The sequence below is a fragment of the Cetorhinus maximus genome, chromosome 6 (genome assembly GCF_964194155.1).
Source record: "Cetorhinus maximus chromosome 6, sCetMax3.hap1.1, whole genome shotgun sequence".
Classification (NCBI taxonomy): domain Eukaryota; kingdom Metazoa; phylum Chordata; class Chondrichthyes; order Lamniformes; family Cetorhinidae; genus Cetorhinus; species Cetorhinus maximus.
The window spans coordinates 142,225,741-142,252,358 of NC_135884.1; the positions used below are offsets into that span (position 1 = coordinate 142,225,741).

The 26,618-nt window shown below is 45.1% G+C and overlaps 1 protein-coding gene and 1 long non-coding RNA gene across 6 annotated transcripts in view; both read right to left on the reverse strand.

Annotated features, from left to right (window-relative positions):
• Positions 1-26,618, reverse strand: part of gse1b (Gse1 coiled-coil protein b) — a 599,837-nt gene that overhangs the window by 252,782 nt on the left and 320,437 nt on the right. The gene's annotated exons all lie outside the window — the stretch shown is intronic.
• On the reverse strand, positions 9,702-26,333 carry LOC144681399 (uncharacterized). The gene is made up of 2 exons (XR_013576781.1): positions 26,259-26,333; positions 9,702-11,581 (listed from the first exon to the last, which is right to left on the reverse strand). It is a non-coding gene; the product is annotated as an uncharacterized LOC144681399 (long non-coding RNA).

Sequence of the window (26,618 nt, forward strand, 5' to 3'; positions counted from 1 at the left end):
AAAAAAGGCAATGCAGAGTTTCCTGTGGATGACTATTTCCTGCCTGTACAGAGGCTCCCACAGTAACAGCAAATGTGCAATTAACTTCACTGGGTAAGCAATCCAAATTGGCTTGCCTTTTATATTTTAATAAAACAGTTGGGTTCACCTTAAAGCCACCACAACAACAACAACAACTTATATTTAGAAAGCACCTTTAACATAATGAAAGCCTTCGCAGGAGCATTATAAAACAAAACATGACACATGCGAAACAGTAGTAGAAGTAGGCCATTCGGCCCCGAATCTGCTCCACCATTCAATAAGATCATGGCTGGTCTGTGTTTCAAGTTCTATATTCTCATCAACCCCCGATAACCTTTGATTACCTTGCCTAACAAGAATATATATATGCCTTAACAATATTCAGTGACCCCCACTTCCACTGTCTTCTGAGGCAGAGAGTTTCAAAGTCAGAAAACCCTCTGAGAGAAAAAAATTCTCCTCATCTCTCTCCTGAAAGGATGGCCGCTAATTTTAAAACAGTGCCCCTAGTTCCGGACTCACCCACAAGAGGAAACATCCATTCCACATCCACCTTGTCAAGATCATTCAGGATCTTATATACTTCAATCAAGTCACCCCTCACTCTTCTAAACTCCAGTGGATACAAGCCACTGGAGTTACACTAAGCCACATAAGGAGGTATTAGCTCAGTTTGTCATTGTGGCAGATTTTAACGAGCGTCTTAAAAGTGGAAAGTGAGGCAGAGAGGTTTAGGGAGGAAATTCCAGAGATTGGGGCCTATAGGCAACGGAAGACACATCCACCAATGTTGGAGCAATTATAACTGGGGATGCACAGGAGGCCAGGATTAGAGGAGTGCAAGTATGTTAGAGGGTTGTGGGGCTGGAGGAGAGTACAGAGGCAGGGAAGGGAAAGGCCATGAAGGGATTTGAAAACAAGGATGAGAATTTTAACATCAAACCATTGCTTGATTGGCGGCGAGTTTATATCAGTGAGCACAGGGGTGATATGGGGAACATGACTTGCTGTGAGTTAATACATGGGCAGCAGAGCTTTGGATGAGCTCAAGTTTGCAAAAGGTAGAATGTGGGGGGCAGGCAGCAGTGAATTGGTATAGTCGAGTCTAGAGGTAACGAAAGCATGAATGAGAGTAAAACAAATGGGTTCATCTTAAAGTCACAACTGGTTTGTTCCATTCTTTGCCAGTTCAAAGAAGGGTTCTAATGGGTATGAAGCCTTGGATTTGAGTGGAATGGTGTGCCACTCTGGTTATATACTATGTCCACAGGGCTTGCAAGAGCTAGACTGTGCCGGCAATGGTGCACTAATGAGCTTGTGTTTCAACCAGACACCTGTGATCAGAGCTGAGATAACTTGAACATTAAAAAAAGCCAATAGTTCAACATAAGCTGACTGGAGGTTGAACATCACCAAGTTGTACATGTACAGCAAGTAGTGTGATCATGACAGCTATTCCCACACTTGCATGGGTCATTTCAGACATCTCTTGGAAAGGAACACAACGAGTTAAAAGGACCATATCACAAAAGGAAAACAAAACTTTGCCTTGTGTTTCATTTGAAGTGCCAAAATGCTTCAGTCCAATAACTGAAACTTTAAATTCAGACAGCAAAATGACAATCATGCAACACCCAACGATGAGGTACATCAACTAGTTGGACCTTACTTGCTCGAATGTCACGCCCCTAAATTTTCTAAAGGTCAAAGATAACACTGTGGAACCTGGTTCACAAAACTGGCATATGATAATGAGGCCCACACATGCTGGTTCTGTCTTGCTTTCAAGTCTCAAAATGTCTGTCACAAAACTGGTGCACTGAGAATTGGAAGCCCTGTGCTACTTGCAGACTTGCAAAATTTACCTCGGAGACCCAAAGTCACAAATTGCAGGCTATAACAGGAGAAAAACGAAAAAGAGCCAAGGCTCCTTCAACAGCACTTTCCAAACCCATGACCTCTGCCATCTAGAAGGACAAGGGCAGCAAATCCATGGGAATCTCCCCTCCAGGCCATCCTGACCTGGAACATTCCATCACGTGTTGCTGGGTCAAAATGCTGGAACTCCCTTCATTAACAGCAGTGTGGATGCTCCACGTGGACAGCAACAGTTCATGCCACCTTCTTCAGGACAATTAAGGGTAGACAACAAATGCTGGCCTTGCCAGAGACGTTCCCATCCCATAAACAAATGAAAAATATTATCCCAATGCAATCTCTCAAATCATCCCCCATCCCTTAGGCAGACTATCATAAGGTGACAAAAAAATGACTTCTGGCATTTTTTTTTTACGCAAACTATAAATCTGCAATTAATATCAAGAAGCGCACACAAATATCTAAATCTTCCAGGCAGCAGCTGGGCTCCCAGGTATTGGTTACTTATCTGCTCTGCCTAAAATGTTCCCTTCCAGTTACGTGAGTGCAATGATTCCTGCTCGTACTTGCAAAACGCTAAATTGTCACTACTTGCTTCAGCTTTGTCCTATTGTACAATGTGTAGTCGGTACATTAACTGTCTCTCTCAGGCAACTGAGGTTAAAGAATTTTCCAGACGGTATTTAATACTGACACCAGAGGGCAGTTGATCTTTAATGAAGTGAATAGCCACTGTCAGGTAGATTGTAAATATTATGGGGGCTATCAGACAGCCTTGCTTGACCCTGGTCTGGATTTTGAAGGTATTTGTTTCAGATCTCCCACTCAAGACGGTCATATCATCATGAAGCAATTGCTGGATCGTGATGAAGTTTCTTGGACATCCAATCCATAAAGGTTCGCGATTTACAGAGTCAGATGCTCAAAGAATAGAGTAATTGGCAACTGGCATCCAATACTACCTTGCAGAGATGCCATCAACCATTCTCAAGACCTTGGATATGTCATAGGTAACAGGAAGCACAGATACGCTGCAGCATTTAACTAGCTTTTCTTGTCATGTGTTACTGCCTCCTAATCCTCAAAGTGCCCCCACTACACCCAGCTGAACATCCATCTTTCTGTGTCCTACTGGAGCACAACTTCATGCGCTCACCAGTTGAAAATCCCAAGTGGACAATCTGCAATCTGGGATCAAATCATAGCCCTGGCAAAAGAAAGAGTGACCCAGCCTGCCTTGGTGCCACACAGTCTGCACCATTGATTACAGATTTATATGTCTTAGGTCCTGTGTGTTCAATTCTTTTATAATCTGGAATGTAAACTTTAAATTGCAGGTAAAACATTGTGTGTCAGGACAAAGAACCACTCACGCTTTTATTTTCACTATCTCTTCATCTAAAACGTTAATCCGCATTTAATACAATCAACACATTAAAGGGTGAGTGCTTGCCGGCTAAAGTAAAATTCACCACAAACAAATTGGAAGTGAAATTGTAAACCCAAGCGCATGGTGATACATGCGGTACAGAAAGTGTGTTATTTGTGAGTCCCACTGTGGAATTATCATTAAAAACAGAACAGGCAGCATCAAGAAAAAAAAACAAAAAGGGAACTTGCAGCTCCAACAAGAGCTCTGTGGTGTGCAGCGCTGAGCAGAGCAAGGGAGTAGTATCCTATTTCATGGCATTTTAAAAGTCTCTTGTCACGAGTTCACTGAACTGATAACTGATCCTTCATGTGGATTTATGTCAACTGTATATCTTTTTTTTTCGGAAAGTCACGGTCCCAGTTCAGTAAATAACAGGCAATCCTTCCAGTGTTGCTGGCCTGCTGATAAAACTGTCACCGTGAAGCTTGTAGCAAGCGCCTTAAGCACACTGATACAACCCATTAAACTATCGGCTTTCAGACTGGATTTGTCTCCCTCTGTTTAGCTTGTTGGCACTTTTATTTGTCGTTGCGGTTAAGGAATGCAATCATATATACACACATGCACACACACATCTGGAAGGAAGAAGTCAGCATCGTTCAGTACTTTACTCCTCAAATCACTTTGTCGTCAATGAGGCATTGTCCTGAGGCATTATCTCAAACGAGAGCATGACAGATGATGGCTAGGCTGCAGTTTGTGGGATTAAGGAACAGGGCAAGATCAGCATTACATCAGCTGACGATGATCTGACAAGCGTCCCCGACACATAGACACACACACCCACACACCAATGCACACCCACGCACAACACCCACCCACACACAAACGCATACCCACGCATAACACACACCCACACACAAATGCATTCCCACGCACAAACACCCACCCACACACAAACGCATACCCACACACCAATGCACACCCACGCACAAACACCCACGCACAAACGCATACCCACGCACAAACGCATACCCACGCACAAATGCATACCCACACACAAACGCATACCCACGCACAAATGAATACCCACACACAAACGCATACCCACGCACAAATGCATACCCACGCACAAACGCATACCTACACACAAACACATACCCACACACAAACGCACATCCACACAAAAACACATTTTTTAAAAATTCATTCACGGGATGTGGGCTTTGCTGGCTGGGCCAGCATTTTTGCCCATCCCTAATTGCCCTTGAGGAGGTGATGGTGAGCTGCTTTCTTAAACTGCTACAGTCCATGTGGTATAGATACGCCCAAAGTGCTGTTAGGAAGGGGGTTCCAGGATTTTGACCCAGCGACAGTGAAGGAATGGCGATATATTTCCAAGTCAGGTCAGTGAGTGGCTTGGAGAGGAACTTCAAGGTGGTGGTGTTCCCATCTATCTGCTGCCCTTGTCCTTCTAGATGGCAGCAGTCGTGAGTTTGGAAGGTGCTGTCTAAGGAGCCTTGGTGATTGCCTGCAGTGCATCTTGTAGATGGTACATACTGCTGCTGCTGTGCGTCGGTGGTGGAGGGAGTGAATGTTTGTGGATCTGGTGCCAATCAAGTGGGCTGCTTTGTCCTGGATGGTGTCAAGCTTCTTGAGTGTTGTTGGAGCTGCACTCATCCAGGCAAATGGGGAGTATTTCATCACACTCCTGACTTGTGCCTTGTAGATGGTGGACAGGCTTTGGGGAGTCAGAAGGTAAGTTACTTGCCACAAGATTTCTAGGGTCTGGCCTGCTCTTGTAGCCGCAGTATTTATGTGGCTGGTCCAGTTCACTTTCTGGTCAATGGTAACCCCCAGGATGATGATCGTGGGGGATTCAGTGATGGTCATGCCATTGAATGTCAACGGGTGATGGTTAGATTCTTTCTTATTGGAATTGGTCAATACCTGGCACTTGTATTATTTGCCACTTGTCAGCCCAAGCCTGGATTTTGTCCAGATTTAGCTGCAATTGGACATGGACTGCTTCAGGAGTGGTCAATGGTGCTGAACATTGTGCAATCATCAGCGAACATCCCCACTTCTGACCTTATAATGGAAGGAAGGTTATTGATGAAGCAGCTGAAGATGTTTTGGCCTAGGAGACACACACACACCACACACACACACATACACAGACACACACACACACACACACACATACACAGACACACACACACACACACAGACACACACAGACACAGCATCCAGAACTGCCAGTCATTAATCACCAGGACTGAAAACTGCTGCTCAGCTTCGACACAATAGATATAGCGCTCTAAATTTCTCTTCACAGGTGACCCCTGGCCTCAGGGTCACTTTGCAATGTCAGGAAAAAACAGCCTTGCCTTTGAACTAGTCAAGGTCACTCAGGTCAGCACATTATGGCTATAAAGACAGGAATTTATCACCCAGACTGTCGAGGGACCAGATTTCATTATTAATAGTAAAGGATGACACTGGCTGTCCCACTATGATTGTATGTATTCTGAAGATCTTCCACCAAAGGCATGTATATTACTGCATAGTCTTTTTTTTAAACAAAAAAATGTCCATTTATTATATTCCCAATGTATTATTAGCTGGTACTGTACTGAGCATGGTGCAGAACAGCTCCAATAGCAACTGGCCCAAGTGGGATGGGGCTATGTGGGTCCTTACAAGGGATAAGCTTCCAAATTCCACAAATTGTTTCATTATTTGTTCAGGCAAATTTCAGGTCCCAGAGGCTGAAACAATGAAAGGTGGAATAAGAGGATATTCACCCATGAGGTAGTTCTGTCCACCAGGGTCATTCTGAGGCTCTTGACAAGGTTAGAGAAGTTCTGCTTTGGTACTCCCATGTGTGAGCCTTGTCATTGAATGCCAAACTGGCAGTTCAACAATGGGAGGGCATCACAGCTGATCCTGTCTTGTCCTTGACCAACATCCACACAGGCTTCGCTGTTTTTTTCCTATCCCAACCTTTGGGATCCCAAGATAGAATGTTGTCGGTTCAAGCCCCAACTCCAAAGACTTGAGCACATAATCAAAGCCAACACTTCAGCGCTATGTGGAGGGAGTGCTGCACTGTCAGTGATGTTCTCTTTTGGAGGAGACATAAAAATGAGAACCTATCTGCTTCCTTGGGTGGAAGTGAAAGATGGCGCAATTCAAAGAAGAGCAGGGGGGTTCTTGTGGTGTCCACCAAATTTATCCCTCAATCAACATCAGAAAAACAAGTTATCTATTCACTATGAGGTTGCAGTTCATGGGAGCTTGCTGTGCACAAATTGGCTGCCACATTTTGCATATTATAACAGTGACTACACTTCAAAAGTACTTCATTGGCTGTAAAGATTGGACATCACAAGGGTGTGAAAGGCGCTATATAAATGCAATACTATTGTTGAAAAGAGAGATATGATGCCAGAGCTTTTCATCTTCCACTCACCTGGACAAACGCAAGAATGCCAAATTTCAAACGATCACAACAACTCATATTACAGGAGAAAAGTGTGCTTTGTTGGCAAGTTGACGCTGATCGGCCGAGGCGTTAACAAGGAGAAAGCGATGGGGAACTATGGGCTCCCCAAACTCCTGGCTAATTCAAAAAAGGCTCAAGGCTTGAACATATTCCTTTCGTTTTCAGAGAATGGGTCCCTGTGGATGAATGGATGTCACTTCTTGCAAGTGTAAATGAGCCACATTACGAGCTCGACTGGTTATCTTAAACTGGTTGTTAGCTATTAGCGCACTCAGGATTGTTCAGCAAGTGCCGCCCAATTGCGGAATCACATCCAACAGTAGACATTTAATTTTGAGTTTTGCAATGCTTGGGCTGTTGAGTACGGTCTGTACTCTGCCTATTATGAACAACTGAAGTAACATGCTGTTTGATTTGATCAGCCAGTCACTGGGCCTTATGGTCTATGTACCTAGCATCACACTGGCAATGAAATTCATACATGATGCTGCTGAATTGTGTGGTAGGCAGAATGTCTTTTTGGACTGATGGCAACACCCTATTAATGGAAAATACCACTTACATAGTCACTGCATAGCTGCAGCGTGAAACAATTTGCTTAACCTGTTGTTCAAGTTTTCCAGAAACCTTGCCTTTCCAGGGTAATTTGAGGTAAATAGGGCTACCACATGTTGTGCAACATTGATGTATGAACTTCAGTGCCGGTGTGATGTCAGGTATGTCGGGAAGCTTAACTTCGGGGGAGGCGGTGGCATAGTGGTATTGCCACTAGACTGGTATTCCAGAGACCCAGAGTAATGCTCTAGGGACCTGGGTTTGAATCCCACCACAGCAGATGGTGCAATTTAAATTCAATAAACATCTGGAATTAGAAGTTTGATGATGACCATGAAACGATTGTTGCAAAAACCCAGCAGGTTCACTGATGTCCTTTAGGGAAGGAAAGGTCTGGGCTACATGTGACTCCAGACCCACAGCAATGTGGTTGACTCTTAAAAATGCCCTCTGAACCAAGGGCACTTAGGGATGGGCAATAAGTGCTGGCCTAGCCAGTGATGCCCACACCCCATGAACGAAAAAAAAACTTAGGCAAGTAGCCTGACATTACAGTGTTGGAGGTGTTACACCATTAACCTGTGGAACGATGACATACAGTTGCTTTTATCGGAGATTGCTGCATTTAAGTATAAGATGAGCCCATTTTTCTCATGCCCAAAAATCATGTTTTTTGCATATACTCGGCGTATAAGTTGAACCCCCTTTTCAGCCATGGCAATCCTATACTCGCATTCGTAGTCAGCCTCAATTTTTCAGCCACAAATGGGTTTTTTTACTTACGGATACCTTATAACATGGCACAAGAGATGAAGCAGGTGATACAGGCAGTGTTGCAAAAGTGCACTGGGGTTTAACACACACCCACACAGAGTAGACCCCATGTGCCAAACAACAAAGATGGCGACCAACCACACCAGCGGTTCATTTTACACTCAGCGTGTGAGTTGACCCTCGTTTTTGGAGGGATTTTTCGAGGCTTCGAAGGTTGACTTACACCCCGACGTCTATGGGATGTAATGTTGATCTTTTAATTCCGATTCCGCAGACCGGTGCCCATGAAGCAGCTCCGGCATTTTTTTAAACGCTGCTGCATCCGGCGCCTCTTTTTCAGCTCCAGAATCATGAGGCCAGTGTGGATCTAGGATCCTGCTACTGGGACCAGGGTACTCAAGGTAGTAGGATGAAAAACTAGGATGAGGGAATGGTGGGACGGCAGTGATAAGGGAAGTAACCCTGAGGCAAGGCCGAAAAAATGCTGGAAAAACTCAGTAGGAGAGGGAAACAGAGTTAACGTTTCAGAAAATAATAGTAAAAAAAGATAGAAATGTAAGGGTTTTTAAGCCTGTGGAAGGGAGAGGGGACAGGAAGAACGAAGGAAAAGATGTGTGATAGGCTGGAGGGCAGGAGAGATTAAATAACAATAGAATTTGCGATGCAACAGCCAAACAGTGTGTTTTTTAATTATTCCCGGCATGGCCTGCATTCGTTGCCCATCCACATTGGCCTCGAATTGAGTGGCTTGTTAGACTATTTCAGAGGGCAGTTAAGAGCCAACCACATTGCTGTGGGTCTGGAGTCACATGTAGGCCATGATTTAGATCATGAACTCTCTCCTCCATCCCCACCCCCTTTCCGATTCCGCCCCCCCCCACTTTTTTTCCAATAATTTATATAGATTTTTCTTTTCCCACCTACTTCCATTATTTTTAAATGTATTTCCATCCATTGTTTTATCTCTGCCTTTTAGCCTTTTTTGATTCCTTCACCCCACCCCCACTAGGGCTATCTGTACCTTGCTTGTCCTGCTTTCTACCCTTAATTAGCACATTCCTCAGATAATATCACCACCTTCAACACCACTTTGTCCTTTTGTCCGTGACATCTTTTGGTTATCTCCACCTATCACTGGCACTCTATCCAGCTCTACTTGTCCCACCCCCCCCCTTAAACCAGCTTATATTTCACCTTTCTTCTATTTTTACTTAGTTCTGTTGAAGGGTCATTCGGACTCGAAATGTTAACTGTGTTCCTCTCCGCAGATGCTGCCAGACCTGCTGAGTTCTCCCAGGTATTTTTGTTTTTGTTTTATACATGTAGGCCAGACTGGTATTAATAAACCAGATTGTTTTTTTTGATGACAATTGACGATAGTTTCTTGGTTACTAGCTTTCAATTCGAGATTTTATTAATTGCTATGGCAGGGTTTGAACCCATACCCCCAAAGCATTAGTCTAGACCCCTGGATTACTAGCCCAGCAACATTTGTATCTAATATTTGTGTGGGTGATACATGTGAGTGAAATGTTGCGACATTTCGGGGTAAGTGTGTGATAATAAATAATCTCTATTTTTAAACTCACAAAAGCTTGCTGCCGAATCACTTAATTGGGACAGACTCCAAGGGTAAGAAAACACACACCTGTTAAATACCAACTTACTGATCATGGGCGGTAAATATGAACACAAATTCTGTCTGTGACACCAGTAATGCTCACATCCCAAAATATATCATTTGAGAGCTGCCTCATAGATGTCTTTATCTTGGAACCTTTATTCCTCACCAACCTCTGGTGGTTCTACATCTTTGGGGCAATGTCCCACTTGCCAACCTTCACCCCATCCTGACTCACCGTTTCCCCTTCCCTCCATCCCACTCAACGACGGAACCTTCAGCCATCACAGCCCTGCGCTCTGCAATCTTCTTCAGGTCAAAGAGAAAGACTTGCATTTACATAGCGTTTTTCATGACCACCAGACATCACAAAGTGCTTTGCAGCCAATGGAGTACTTTTGAAGTGTAGTCACTGTTGAATGTAGGAAGCACAGCAGGTAATTTGTACACAGAAACCTCCCACAAACAGCAATGTGATCATGACCAGATCATCTGCTTATGTGATGTCGATTGAGGGATGAATATTGGTCAGAGCACCAGAGATAACTCCCGTCCTCTTCTTCAAAATAATGCTGTGGGATCTTGTACATTCACCTGAGCAGGCAAATGGTGTCTCAGTTTAACGTCTCATCCAAAAGACGGCACCTCTAAGAGCCTCACTGCTGCACTGGAGTGTCAACCTTGATTTTTGTTCCCAAGACTTGGAGTGGGACTTAAACCCTGAACCTTGCGATTCACAGCCAAAGTGCTACTAACTGAACCATGACTGACACACATGAGCCATTTGACCTTAGTGCATCTTGCGCCCACTTCCTCAATACACGCATCGTTGATCATTTCCCCTAACTCCTGCTCAGTGTTCATTCACCCGCTCCCATTGATGAAATATCTTGGGATGTTTTTCCATATTAAAGGCAGTTGTCAGTTGAAAATACACAAAACAAATCAGTGCCCTTTAATGTTAGTGAAGGCAGGAAAGTTGATTTAACACAGGAATGTTTTATACTCTTCATTACTACAGCGACTATATTTCAAATGGCTGTAAAATGCTTTGGGGTTTCCTGAGGTCATGCAAGTTGCTGTCTGAAAGCACGTAACCCATTAACTTCAAGTTCAACCTGCTTTGCTAGTGTTCACTTTTGTGTTTGAACATACCAGCTACACTGTCCAAACATTTGCCTGTAAAATGACATCCTGCTATTTTACTGTTTATGTAGATAGGAAGATTTCCATATTGGTTTTTTGCATGTCAGTTGGCACGGACCCAAATGGAGTCAGGAGAAATTTCCAGCATGAGGACGACCTCTCCAAACTTATTGGTCACATGAGTGCCAGGTGCACAGCCAGTGCTCCAAGGGGAGGCCGGTTAGGGATTTTCCTTAACCTCATGATCCTGTTTCTAAGAAGCTGTGAACCTACCAACACACCGAGCAGTTTCTAGGGTGGCAAGGCTATTCATGGAGATAGCTCCCCGGAAGAGGTATTTACTCAGCATGGTTTCTCACTACAGTAAGAAAGAATTTGCATTCTACATAGCACCTTTCGCAACCTCATGATGTCCCAAAGCACCTTACAGTCAATGGAGTACCCTGGAAGCAAACGCTCGTACCTCAGAATCATAAGGTTGTGAGTTCAAGTCCCACTACAAAGACTTGAACACAAAGGTTTAGGCTGACAGCACATTACTGTGGGAGTGCTGCATTCTTGGAGATGCCATCTTTTGGACGAAACACTAAGCCAACGCCTCATCTGCCTTCTCAGAAGAATGTGAAAGATCTCATGATTTCAAAGAAGAGCAGGAATGTTGTTCCTGGTGCTCTAGCCAATATTTATCCTTCAATCAGCATCGCTAAAAAACAGATTATCTGGTCATTGCCACATTGTTGTTTGTGGGATCTTGCTGTGCGCAAATAATGGCTGCTCTATTTCCGCATTATAACAGTGACTAAACGTGAGAAGCATTTCAATGGCTGTCAAGTACTTTGGGACGCCCAGTAGTCATGAATGGCGCTATATAAAGGCAGGTCTTTCTTTCATCTGTTTTAGTTTGCTGGCTGTTGGGATACACAGATGCGGTCAGTAATTGGTTTTTGAAATGTCACTTCACGCCAGTGCTGCTCATATCAATCAGTCCTGTTTCCATTCCGCTCCGTCAGCTTGTAGAACACAAGGAAAACTCAGGGCATCAGAGCAAGATTAAAACTCGGAGGCCGCAGAGCCAAGATCCTAATCGTAACCCCTCCTTCCCCCAAAAGGACACAATCCATTTCTTCAATTAAGTAGATCCTAGCATTTCACGTGCACCGATCTCTTTATTTACCTTTTTAAGTTTCAAGAAGTTATGCAAGGTGCAGTCAAACCTGTAGAGCTTATATATATGGAGGCCTGTTCAATCTGGTGATCTCTAGCCTAGATTTCAGGGAGAAATTTAGAACAGGCCATTTGGCCCAACCAGTCTGTGCTGGTTATAATGCTCCACACGAGTCTGTTCCCGCCCTATTTCACCTCACCCTTCTCTTCCTTTTTCCCTCGTCTACTGACCTGGCCTCTCCTTAAATAGATCTGTGCTATTCACTTCCACCACTCCAAAGTTCATGTTTTGGTTTTACCGTTAACAGAACCCACTCATAATCAATGGGATTACACCCAATCAGAAAATCCAGGCGCCAATCTCACATAAACTCTGGAGAAGAGTCAAACGTTAACTCGGTTTCTCTCTCCACAGATGCTGCCAGACCTGCTGAGTCTTTTCCAGCATTTTCCGCTTTTATTTCACGTAAGCTGATGTCAGCACTTTGTGCTGCCAACCTGCGATATGATAACGTACCAAAAACAAAGAAAAAAAATGACTTGTGTTTATAAAACGGCTTACCATAATCCTCAGGACATTCCAAAGTCCTTTACAGCCAATAGTAAGTGAAAGAAAAGAAAGACTTGCATTTATATAGTGCCTGTTCTGACCTCAGAACATTCCAAAGCCCTCTACAGCCAGTTAAGTATTTTTGAAGTGTAGCTACTGTTGCAATGTAGGAAATGTGGCAGCAAGTTTGTGCACAGCAAGGCCCCACAAATAACAATAAGATAAACGACCAGATAATAGTTTTTGATTGATGTTGTTTGAGGGATAAACATTGGCTAGGACATAGAGGAGAACCCCCCCTTGCTCTTCTTCAAAGAATGACATGGGATTCGATTTTACTTCCGACTTAGGGGAAAATGGGATCGTTGTTTAACCTCTCATTCGGAAGACTGCCCCTCTGACACTGCAGCACTCACTCCGTGTTGCATGAATGGCTGAGATTTTACTCTCAAGTCTCTGGTGCGGAAATTTGAACACACAACCTTCTGACTTAGGAGACGTGGACACTATCACTGAGTCACAGCTAACACCAGGGCTCAAGTGGGAGGCGGACATGTACTGGCTTGGTCAAACAGTGCATGCACCAAACTACCCTCAGCCCACTCATAAGTTGCCTCGATATCCATTGAGCTGGGAGTCAGACGGCCAGGGTGGTTTAATGGTGGTTAGGAGTCACAGGGCTGGGAGTCAGACAATTTGGATGGTATTAAGAGGAATAGAAACAAAATACACTTCAAAAGATAGGACAAAAAAAAAACCAACTTAAAAAGATGTTCCTCATTCGTTCAACTTGCTTGACTAATCTACTAATCGGTGACTGAAAAGGAGACCACAAATCGCCAGTTACTTCACATTTCCAAATCATTGAACACTTTTCTCGGACAGCAGTGAGTGTGTTTGATTTTGCTCTGAGTTGACACTGTAAATCATATATATTTTTATTATTATCATAGGTTAGGTCAAAAGAGCTTTTAGTGGACAGCAAACTTTTGACGGTGTGGTCATGGAGCAGATGGGAAATTAGCTTGGCATTCCGCAGTGCGACACCAGAAAGACCTCTCAAATTCACTAACATGACCTTAGTAACTGTCCTGCTTTCTGACACACGGCCCACTGCTCAAGCAGCCCTTTTTCAGGTAACGTGATAAAAGCATGTCCCCAGCTACACCAATTATTAATCATTCTTCCTTAACACCCGTCAAATTAAGCGGAGGCCCGAACCTGCCAGGAGTAGCATTGATAGGTATTAAACGTTAATGAGATCAAATGGTCGTGGCCTACACTTTAAAGCGTTCGGGCCTCCATTTATGAACATTTAATTTCCTAGGCCCTGACCTTTTACTCATATATGAATGCCTGCCTCTCTCACAGAGAGAGTGGCTTCTGTCTCTGCAGCTGGTTTATATTAGAAGTAACGGAGCCAGAAAGGCTGAGGGAGCTAAGTGGCAGCTTCAAATAATGTCAGAAACAATCCAAAGTGATCCTCCACAGGGTTAGCGAACATTAATCTATCTGGTACTAAGAGGCAGAAATGCTGATAGCATCAAACACATTGGAGACAATAAGGAAGGATCAAGCAAACGCAAATAAAATGAAATCTGGTCACAGGCTACGGGCCATATACACGATGTTGATTTAAGTAATTTGCTTTAAATTTTGCATTAATCTGCAGCTGGTCAGAGCTGCAGCCCACATTAGAACAAAAGGGGAAGCATGTGCCTGGTTAACAGCATTTTGTGATTAGCTTAAGGGTGTCACTGGAAGGATTGGCACTGAAAAACAGGGTGAGGCAGCAGACAGGCTGTTCCTGTTGAACAAACCCGAACCTTCCTTCATCCTGGAAGGCTGCTCGACACCGCTCCATCAACTGTTCTGGGTTAGCTCGTCTCAGCAGGAAGCTTGTTAAGGCTGATCCCACTGCACACGCCCAGTTAAAGAAGGCAACAGGGTCATTCAGAGCTGCAGCACCTGATCACTAACCAGTGACTCCCAGCCCACACAGGGCTTGGATGTCGCGGTGATCGCAGGGCTCAGCTCAGCCACAATGCCTCCCACGGCGGAATGGCCTGCTGACACGGTGGGCGGAATCGTCCCAGATTTGCGCCAAGCGCGGTAGCACAATGGCAGCTTTTCACGCCGCGTCGTTCCAAACCCGCCGCATTAGTTGTGCATTCCCGGGAAACACGCCGTTTCAATGGCGGGCGGGCTCTCATTCGCCCGCCACGCCATCACCTCGCTGCTTCATCACGCCGACCGCCATATTTAAAGTCCAGCCATGCGCACACATCTCAGCGCTTCCAGCCGACAACTACTGCAGGGATGATGCCCACGAAAGGTAAAAAGACAGCAGTCCCCAGGCTTAGTGAAGCGTCACTGAACGCCTTTCGGATGCTGTAGAGGCCTTGCCACAATGGTGCCCTCTACCCCCGCTCTGGCCACAGGGTGGGCAGCGGCGTGACCAACCAGGCTTGGGAGGAGGTGGCAGTAATGATCAGTGCCAATGCTGCACAGGAGAGGTTGGCCATCCAATGCAGATAGAGGATAATTGATCTCATCCGTGCAGCCAGGGTAAGGAAACCATCTCATCACTCTAAACTCTCACACTCAAGCCCATCACACATTCACTGGCATCTCACTCACTGCCAACTCAAGGGACATCACCACCCATTCACACACACACACCCTCACATGTCCATCTGGCCTCGTCTCCTCTGGAGCTGCCTCCTCAGCCCTCACCATCTTGAGGCCACTTGTACAGGTCAACATGTGCCCCCCACACACACCCTGCGATATCTTCCTTCCCCAGTACAGCGCTTGTCCTGCAGCCTCTTCCCTTGCCTCATGCCACTCCTCCCCCTTCCCCAAGCAAGCCCTAGCCCTGCAGCCGTTGAAAAGCCACCCACACGTGGTTGGTCTGGTAGGTAGAGACCTGCTGTGAGCCCCCCTAAAAGTGATATGGTGCTGTCTGTGAAGCCTGGCGCTGATAAGTGCGAGTGCTGACCGAAGCAAGGCAGGCAAACAAACCTTGAAGCTCCGAGCAAAGTGCAGCCCGCCAGGTATGCATTGCTTATGTTACGATATTGTTGCACTTACGGAGACATGGCTGCAGGGTGACCAAGGATGGGAACTGAACATCCAGGGGTATTCAATAGTTAGGAAGGACAGACAAATAGGGAAAGGAGTTGGGGTAACATTGTTGGTAAAGAAGGAAATGAATGCAGCAGTGAGGAAGGATATTGGCTCAGAAAATCATGATGTGGAATCTATTTGGGTAGAGATAAGAAACACCAAGGGGCAGAAAACATTGGTGGGGGTTGTCTATAGGCCCCCGAACAGTAATGGAGATGTAAGGGAAGGCATTAAACAGGAAATTAGAGACGTATGCAGTAAGGGTACAACTTTAATCATGGGTGACTTTAATCTACATATAGATTGGACAAACCAAACTAGTAATAATACTATGGAGGAGGATTTCCTGGTGTGTGTATGTGATGGTTTTTTAGACCAATGTGTTGAGGAACCAACTAGAGAGCAGGCTATCCTAGACTGGGTATTGCGCAATGAGAAAGGATTAATTAACAATCTTGTTGTGTGGGGTCCCTTGGGGAAGAGCAACCATAAAATGATAGAATTGTTCATTATGATGGAGAGTGAAGAAGTTGATTCTGAAACTAGGGTCCTGAATGTAAATAAAGGGAACTATGAGGGTATGAGGCACGAGTTGGCAATGATGGGTTGGGGAACCTTACTAAAAGGGTTGACGGTGGATAGGCAATGGCAAATATTTAAGGAACATATGTAAGATTTACAACAATTATTCATTCTTGTCTGGTGCAAAAATAAGAGGAAAGGTGGTTCAACCATGGATTACAAAAGAAATTAGGGATAGTATAAGTGGAGACGTATAAAATTGTCAGAAAGAGCAGCAAGCCTGAGGATTGGGAGCAGTTTAGAATTCAGCAAAAGTGGACAAAAAGATTGATCAAGAAGGAGAAAATGGAGTATGAGAGTGAACTTGCAGGGAACATCAAAACTGACTGTAAAAGCTTCTGTAAATATGTGAAGTGAAAAAGATTAGTGAAGACAAATGTAGGTCCCTTACAGTCAGAAACAGGGGAAATTATAATGGGGAACAAAGAAATGGCAGGAGAATTGAACACATATTTTGGTTCCGTCTTCACAAAAAAGGACACAAATAATTTCCCAGAAATGTTAGGGAACCAAGGATTTAGTGAGAGAGAGGAATTGAAGAAAATCAGTATTAGTAAAAAAATGGTGCTAGAGAAATTAATGGGGTTTAAGGTTGAAAAATCCCCAGGGCCTGATAATCTACATCCCGAGTACTAGAGGAAGTGGCCCTGGAAATATTGGATGCATTGGTGGTCACCTTCCAAAATTCTATAGACGCTGGCGCAGTTCCTACAGATTGGAGGGTGGCAAATGTAACCCCACTATTTAAAAAAGGAGGCAGAGAAAAAACAAAGAACTACAGACCAGTTAGCCTAACATCAGTATTGGGGAAAATGCTACAGCCTATTATAAAACTTGGTAACAGAACACTTGGTAAGCATTAACGGGGTTAGACAAAGTCAGCATGGGTTTATGAAAGGGAAATCATGCTAAAAATCATACTAATCTATTGGAATTTTTTGAGGATGTAACTAGTAGAATAGATAAGGGAGAACCAGTGGATGTAGTGTATTTGGATTTCAAGAAGGCTTTTGATAAGGTTCCAAATAAGAGGCTAGTGGGAAAAATTAAAGCAGGTGGGATTGGGAGTAAAATACTGGCATGGATTGAGAATTGGTTGACAGACCGGAAACAGAAAGTGGGAATAAATGGGTCATTTTCCTAATGACAGGAGGTGACTAGTGGTGTACCACAGGGATCAGTGCTTGGGCCCCAGCTATTCACAATATATATAAATGACTTGGATGAGGAAACCAAATGCAATATTTCTAAGTTTGCTGATGACACAAAACTGGGCAGGGTTGTGAGGAGAATGCAAGGAGGCTTCAGGGCGATTTAGGCAAGTTGTGTGTGTGGGCAAACACATGGGAGATGCAGTATAACATGGATAAATGTGAAGATAAAAGCTTCGGTGAGAAAAACAGAAAGGCAGAGTGTTATTTAAATGGTGATATATTGGGAAATGTGGATGTATAAAGGGATCTGGGTGTCCTTGTACACCAGTCAATGAAAGTAAACAGGCAGGTACAGCAAGCAATTAGGAAGACAAATGGTATGTTGGCCTTCATTGCAAGAGGATTTGAGTTCAGAAGTAGGGATGTCTTACTGCAGTTATACAAGGCCTTGGTGAGACCACACCTACATACAGTTTTAGTCTTCCTACCTAAGAAAGGATATACTTGCCATAGAGGGAGTGCAGCGAAGGTTCACTAGGCTGATACTGGGGATGGCAGGAGTGTCGTATGAGGAGATTGGTTCAGCTGGGCCAGTATTCACTAGAGTTTAGAAGAATGAGAGGGGATCTGATTGAAACGTATAAAATTCTATAGACTAGATGCAGGGAGGATGTTTCCCCTGGTTGGGGAGTCTAAAACCAGGAGCCACAGTCTCAGGATACAGGGCAGGCCATTTAGGACTGAGGTGAGGGAAAATTTCTTCACTCAGAGGGTGTCATCCTGTGTCATTCTCCACCACAGAAGGCTGTGGAGGCCAAGTCACTGAGTATGTTCAAGAAAGAAATTGATAATTTTTGGATATTAGGGGCGTCAAGGGGTATGGAGAGAAAGCGGGAATATGGCGTTGAGATAGAGGATCAGCCATGATCATATTGAATGGCGGAGCAGGCTCAAAGGGCCGAATGGCCTACTCCTGCTCCTAGTTTCTATGTTTTTTTGTGCTGTTGTGAAACACATCGGTGTGTTTTCCCGTTGACGTGGGCAGACGATTCTGGTGGGCTGGTCTAATAATGATATGCTGATGTATTACAATGAGGTTCCTGATGTCCGATGGTGGGAAATGCGGTCCGCCATCGGTGGGCTGAGCGGACGATCGCAAACTGGTTTCACGCTGTTGTGAAACCGATTGCGCCATATTGTCCACTCACGCCACCAAACACGCCTGATGCCAACGGGCACGGATATTCCTGGCCTGTGACTTGGCTGACACGTGCATCAAAGGGCAGGTTGGCAGCTATGGAAGCCGGTTAAAGTGAAGAGAGGAACTGATGCAATAACTCCAGTTTATGCTTGCTATCCGACGTTGGCTTGTGACCTGTGATGCCTAGATTTTAAAATTACCATGCATGGCCTCGCCCCCTTTCATTACCTCTGTAATCTCCGACAGCTATCTGAAATCTCCGCTCTCCTACAATTCTGACCTATTTTCAATCGCTCCGCCATTAGTATCCATGCCTTCAGCTGCCTAGGCCCTAGGCTCTGTAGAGCCCTCCCTAAATCTCTCTGCCTCCCTGTCCCAGAATCACAGAATCACACAGTGCAGAAGAGGCCCTTCAGCCCATCGAGTCTGCACCGACACCTGAGAAACAACTGACCTACCTACCTAATCCCATTTACCAGCACTTGGCCCATAGCCTTGAATGTTAGGACGTGCCAAGTGCTCATCCAGGTACTTTTTAAAGGATGTGAGGCAACCCGCCTCCACCACCCTCCCAGGCAGAGCATTCCAGACCGTCACCACCTTCTGGGTAAAAAAGCTTTTCCTCACATCCCCCCTAAACCTCCTGCCTCTCACCTTGAACTTATGTCCCCTTGTGACTGACCCTTCAAATAAGGGGAACAGGACTGCTCCATATCCACCCTGTCCATGCCCTCATAATCTTGTACATCTCGATCAGGTCACCCCTCAGTCTTCTCTGCTCCAACGAAAACAACGCAAGTCTATCCAACCTTTCTGTCCCCCTAAGTGGGCCTCTACGCCCAGGTTTTTGGCCATCTGTCCCACTAACCTTTTAGGCGGCTCAATGTCAAATTGCAATTGAGAATCGTTCCTGTGGAGGGCTTGGAGAGATTTTTCCCACAATGAAGGCACTATATAAATGCAGGTATTTGTTGTGGACCTTAGCAGCACTGCAGCACAATGGAGCATACACCTAAAGTCACTTCCTAGGATGGCAGGGACACCGGCCTCAGTACAGGTCCCTACCTCCCCTCCCAGCCTCAAAATGCCTTTGGCCGAGGGGCAACTTAGCACTGGGAAGGGAAGCATAAAAAAGTAAAAAATAAAAAAGATTATATGAACATTAAAAAGGAGATTAGCATAATGAGGCGATCGTTATTAGAAATCATATAAAGAATGATGAATACCCTGGAGTGATTCCACGGCTTTAATCTATTTAAGGAGTTCAGATGCATTAAATAAAGAATTATGGACACCCGGGAGTGATTGCAAGGCTGGGATCTAATTAGGGGGTTGAGCTGAGCTGTATTTGTCTATTTTATCACATTACTCAAAGCCTAAAATGAGGTTACAGATTTGAAAATCACCCCTGTGTATCCAGAACATTTTATGGATTCACCTTTCCACCATTCACATTACGTCACCAGTTTTACCCACCTGGGCAGCAACGTGAATGATCAACTGAATAGTCATAAAGGAATTGAACGCAGAATCGGGATGGCCAAACAAGCATTGACTGCATGGGCTAACGTTTGGAAACATAAATCTATCAGGAAAACGACTAACCCTTAAGCTTTTTAAAGCACTGGTTTTCCCTGTGGCGCAGAATGTCGGACCATGAAAGCAACAGACAGGAAAAAAGTTTGGTCCTTTTGAGCTCTGGCGTTTCTGAGGGATGCTCAGGATGACAGGGCAAAATGGACCGACAGACATCCAAATGAGTGGATACTGCAACAGGTGGGAGTTGGCAACAACAGGCAGATTGTTATTAGTGGCAGACGGACAGAAGTTGGAATACTTTTTGTTTTGGGCAAGTGGCATGAAGCAATGGCACAGAAAAGATGATGCTGGAAGGAATGGTAAAGGGAAAGTCTAGTGCAGGCCAGCAGAAAATCAGGTGGAGCGATAACATTCACGCAATGAACCAGCTTGAGTTTCACGAGGGCACTGGGAGTGACACAGGATGGGAGAGGCTGGAGGAGGAAACGCATGTTGCCGCAGCAACCCACCTCCCTGAGTTATCTGGACTACCACCACCAACATTTTATAACACCAAGTTAGGTCTGATGGGGAGTGTTGGTTCAGTCCCAAGTTTAGTTCGTGCTTTGAGCCACACTGAGGGATTAACAAGTGTGACTATAAATTTTCCAAGCTATCATCTCCTGTTGATTCACCTATATCTTTTTTTCATTCTTGAATGGCAAACTCCAGTCCATGCCCCACCCCTCCCACATAGCCATGCTCCAAGTGGGCCATTTCAGTCCCAAGGAGAGGGTGAAGACTTGCTGGGAGAGATGAGCATTGTGCTGTTCCACAAATATTGAACTCCAATTCCTTCGTCAAACTAACCTGCAGACAAGGTGCACACAACTCACAGGAATCCCCTGTATGTGTGTGTGCGTGTGGCAGAGAGAGGGAACAGGAGAAATAGGAGCAGGAGTAGGCAATTTGCCCCTTCCAGCCAAATCTACCATTCAGTAAGATGATAGCTGATCTTTTACCTCAACACATCCTTCCCACATTATTCCCAGAGAGTCAGGAGAAAGTACTGGAGATATACAGGTCGCCTCCAGGGATCTGTTGAGACAAGCTCCAAGAAACTGCTTTATCCCCTGGGATGGAGACACCAAATTCAACTTGGTTATCTCATATGGAGAATTAAGTTGGATAGCTTTAATGTCCCCGGGCCATCTCAAATCACTCTACACTCGCCTAATCTAATCCCATTCTCCCGGCTGCACTCTGTCTTGATTAATACTCCTCATTTCAAGCAACTATCAAATTCCCTTTTAAAAGCATTTATGGGGGCTGTTTCAACAGTGGCTACTAAAGAAGAATTTCACATTCTGACCACCCGCTGTGTGGAGACTTTCTTTTCTAATCTCCCTTTTAATTCAGTTTCACCAACTGGTGGAATAAAGTCAAGTTCAGACTCTGGTGCCATTTAACATCATTTCACAGTCATTTAGATGGCAAACAGCCTAATTTGGTCCATTGCTGCACATCACCCATGACTGGGAGTGTTTTGAACAAAATCTATTTTACATATCCACTTGAAAACGGGCAGAGGGCTCAAGCTATGTGTCTCATTACTAAACACCACCTGCGCACGGTAGTGCTCCCTGCAGGAGGTTCAGGTTACTACATCGCATACCCTTAAATGGGGGACTTAAAACTCAAAATGTTGGGGTTACAGCACACTTGGCAAAACAGAAATAAACTGGACCAACTTGAGGTGCATTCTCTGTCTGGAGTAATGTGGAGAGAATCAGGTTCGGAATCCCCTGCTCAAATGACCCCTGCATTTCCTGAAGACTGTGCGTTCCTCCGAACTGGATATTCTGGGTCATCCCTGCCCTCTGCTGTTTAAAAGCTGCTAATTGTGGCACAGTTCAAATATTTGGCTGGGGCATCATCGCCACGTGTTCTCCAGATGTGTTACTCTTCCCTGTTGGAGCCAGCTTCCCCTCAATTCAGGAGGCGAGACCATCCAAACAACAAGATCTGCCCTTCTGTTAGGGAGCAGGTAAACGCTCGCGCTTCCCTCCACCCGCATGGGTGGGTGGGAAGTGCCCACATACCCATATCAGGGTGAGCACAAAGTCAGGGTTGGCCGGAATACCGTTCCAGCCAAAGTGTCGGTCGTGGCTCAGTGGGCAGCACTCCCGGTTGATACCCCAGTTTAGCACTGAGAGGGCACGGCGTGGGCAGATGAGACTGGGTCTCAGATGGATGTAAAAGATCCCATGTCACTATTTTAAAGAGAAAGGTAGCTCCCCACCCCCAGGTTCCTGGTCAATATTTTCCCTCGTCAAAAAAAATCACAAAAACAGATTATCTGATAATTTTACCTCATTACTATTTGTCAGAGCTTGCTGTGCACAAATTGGCAAATTTCATAAGGTAAAACAGTGACTGTACTTTGAAGGTACTTCACTGGCTCAACGTGCTTTGGGCTGCCATGGAAACACAAGACTTTCTTTTATTTTCCCTGCAGTCTATTTACCTCGTGGGGTTCACACATGATAAACGGCTTATCTGCTAACTCTCACTGGCTGTTTCTCTCTGGTTTGTATTTACTTCTAATACTTAAACCGTCAAGTAAGTGACTTAAAGCGCATAAGCAGATTTAAAAACTTAAGACAAACAGCCAGTGAGCAGCAAGCAGAAATAAAGGGTCTGCTCCATCGAACCGCACTCAGAAGCAGCTCTGCAGGGAGGGGTGGGCAGAGAAAATGGGAGGGACCAGGAAAACCTAAATAAGCAAATGCTTCACTCCACAAACACACGGCAAAAATGTCACAAGACAAAACGGCACGGTTTCCGAATTTGAGTAGGAAAACGTGGAGTGAGAAACTGCTGAGCTTTTCTTGAACTCTGTAAATTTGCCCTCCAAATGTTAGATTCCCCCACAGCCCAAAAAAATGAGAAGATTCATGATCGAGAAGGGAAATCAGTATTAATTCCCTGAGGAGCACAGAGCATGCAGTTCTTGTCAAAAATGCTGCAAATAAAAAACAGGAAAAGCAAAAGGACAAAACAGGCAAAGAAAGAACAGCGTTCACTCCTGTGAGTGTCTCTGCACCATGGGGAAGAATATTTAAGCAAGAGGGGGGTCGTTCTTCCTGGATGTTAGGGAAAGTCGGGGCACTTTGCACAATTGAAGTTTGAGTAATTTGTACTTGATTACATGTACTCAGTGTACGTGTGGCATTCCAACAGAACCCAAGAGCCCTGGAAAACCCTGGTGACAGGTGTCTTGGGGTCTCACCTGTGGGTAACATTCGCACTTTTAAATCAAAAGGATGTGGGTTCAAGTCCCACTCCAGGGACTTGAATACAAAAGTGAAGGCTGACACTCCAGGGCAGCACTGAGAGGGTGCTGCTGTGCTGGCAGTGCCAACTTTCAGTCAAGACTTTAAACAGATGACTCTGTTTGCTCCAGTAAGCATAAAAGATTCCATGGTATTTTTCTGAAGAAGAACATGGTGTCTTGGCCAATATATATTCCTCAATCGACATCACTAACGTAGTGTAAAGGGTTACTGTTAAATATGTAAATAGCCAGTCTACATCATTAGTGATGTCAGACCACATGGCAACAGAGTATGCTGAGAGATGGTTCTATGTGAAGCCTCGTACTCAGCCTAGTACTGAACATAGTTAGTAGAATGTTCAATAAAAAGTAAAGTTTACCAACAGCCTTGCCTTCAGCAATATCTGTAAATCCTAACCACGGACAACCTCATCTAAGACCCACAGCGACAATAACGTCACTAAAGCCGATGATCTTGTTGTTATCCCATTGTTGTCTGTGGAAGCTTGCTATGCGCAAATTGATTGGTGCATTTCCTACATTACAACTGTGACTATACCTCAAAAGTACTTCATTGGTTGTAAAGCACTTTGGTATGTCCTGAGGTTGTGAAAGGTGCTATATGAATGCAAGTTCTTTCTTTTCTCTTGCAAATGGGGATTAATTCATTGATGGCTGCCATTGGTTTAACAATTTAGCTCCTGGTTCATAAGATTGTGTGATGGGGGGAGTGGGAGAGTGGAGGGAGTGAGAATGTGTGGGAGTGGGACGGTGTGGGGGAAAGTGGGGAGAGTAAGGGTGTGTGGGGGAGAGGGGAGGGGGTGGCTGGAGTGGGGTAGAGTGGGGGAGAGTGGGGGACAATGGGGGGTGGGGCATGCTTCAAACACCCAATTACTCAGCAAAATGGGGGAATTGCTAAGAAATTTCTCGTGAAGAAATGAAGACCTGATGACTCGTTTGATAAATACATGCAATCAATCGCCTGGCTTGGAAATGATAAGAAAAGGCCCACATTCAATTACTGGCCTGTGCCAATTTAGCTGATCTTCCATGTTTGGTCTTGCTGCTCCTGAACTTGCAGAAGGGAGGGGAGGGGAGAGGAGAGGAGGGGGTGAGGGAGCGAGGAACAGGCAGGAGGGGTCGAGGGATCGAGGGGCAGAGTGGGGAGGGGTGAGGTGCGAGGGGGAAGGGGTGGCCGAGAATCACAATGGCTCCTGGGTGAGATTGCTGCCAACAATGTCACTGTGACCCCTGCTGGGTGCGTTTGTGTGAACAGGAAGGGAAGTGGTGGGAGTGAAGCACAATTTTATCTCCTTCCTGGGACACAAATAAATACTACTCGACTTAAATCCCCAGAGAGTCATGTGGCCCCTTAAAACTACAGCCTAGCAAGAGTGCTTTAGAATGAGGCATTTAACGGATGACCCGTCTCTCCTCTCAGGTGAATGTAGAAGTTCCCACGACACTATTTTAAGTAGAGTAGGGGAGCTTGCCCTGGTATCCGGGCTAATATTTATTCCTCAATCAACATCATTAGAAAAACAGACTGTCTGGCCGTTATCATGGTGCTGTTTGTGGGATCTTGCTGTGCGCAAATTGGCTGCCACATTTCCTACATTACAACAGTCACAATACTTCAGAAGTACTTCATTGGCTGTAAAATTGAAGTTTGCTATATAAGGTGTTACAGCTGTATGGGTGAGACCTCACCTCGAGTACTGTGTGCCATTTTGGTCTCCTCACTTGCATTGCCACAGAATCATCACAACACAGAAGGAGGCCATTCAGCCCATCGTGTCCGCATTGTAAGTGGTTCAGAGAAGATTCACTCGGCTGATTCCTGGATGAGGATGTTATCTTTTGAGGAAAGACATGAGCAGGTTGGGCCAATACTCATTGGAATTCAGAAGAATGAGAGGTGATTTTTTTTTTGTTCGTTCTTGGGGTGTGGGCATTGCTAGGCCAGCATTTATTGCCCATCCCTAATCACCCTTGTTAGAGCATTTAAGAGTTTACCACATTGCTGTAGGTCTGGAGTCACATGTAGGCCAGACCGGGTAATAATGGCAGATTGCCTTCCCTAAAAGGGATTAGTGAATCTGATGGGTATTTACAACAATTGGTCATCATCAAATCTTGAATTCCAGATTTTTATTGAACTCAAATTTCCCATCTGCCAAGGATTCGAACCCAGGTCCCCAAAGCATTACCCTGGGTCTCTGGGATACTAGCTAGTGACAATACCGCTATACCACCGCCTCCCTTATTGAATCATCTAAGATCCTGAGGGGGCTTGAGAGGGTAGATGCTGAGAGGATGCTTCACCTCATCAGGGAGGGTTGTGAATCTTTGGAATTCTCTCCCCAGCGAGCAGCGGAGACTGGGTAACCGAATATGTTCAAGGCTGAGTTAGAAAGATTTTTGATTGACAAGGGAATCAAGGGTTATGGGGGACAGGCAGCAAAGTGGAGTTAAGGCCACAATCAGGTCAGCCCTGATCCGAAGTTGGCAAAAATCGTTGCTCGAAATAAGTTCTACAGGAATGAAAGCTGGATGAGGTGACCAGATTATAGGAGGAAAAGAGAAAAGAGGGGCTGATTGGCCTATTCCTGCTCCTGTTTCTTATGTTCTTTTGTAAATGCAAGTTCTATCTTTTATTAGGAGGCTGGTTGAGGGGGGGCGGGGGGAGAATGGGGAGATAAGTGGGAGAGGGGGGGGGTGTGAAAGGAAAAATACCTGGCATACCTGCCCACACTCTCTCCGAGTTAGCTCAAGTGGGCGAGAAACTGAAGCAGCATTTCAGTAAAGGCTGGAAACCCGCGTATACCACCCTCCAGCCACGCACCTTGGGTGTCACGTGATACACATTGTGCAACAGCAAACACTATTCTTCTAGGTAACGCCTGTCAACACAGGGCACCAAGCCAGGGCATTACTGCAGCTGTTCACATTATAATGGGGGGGGACAACTACCGTCTGAAAGCAGCTCACAGCCAACTCAGCAGACTGGTAAACCCCAGCTGCAGGCAAGTGGAGGCTGCGCATTAATTGAGTCGCTCAAATGAAAAAAAAAGGGTTACTTGCCGATACTAGTAAGCAGGCTTC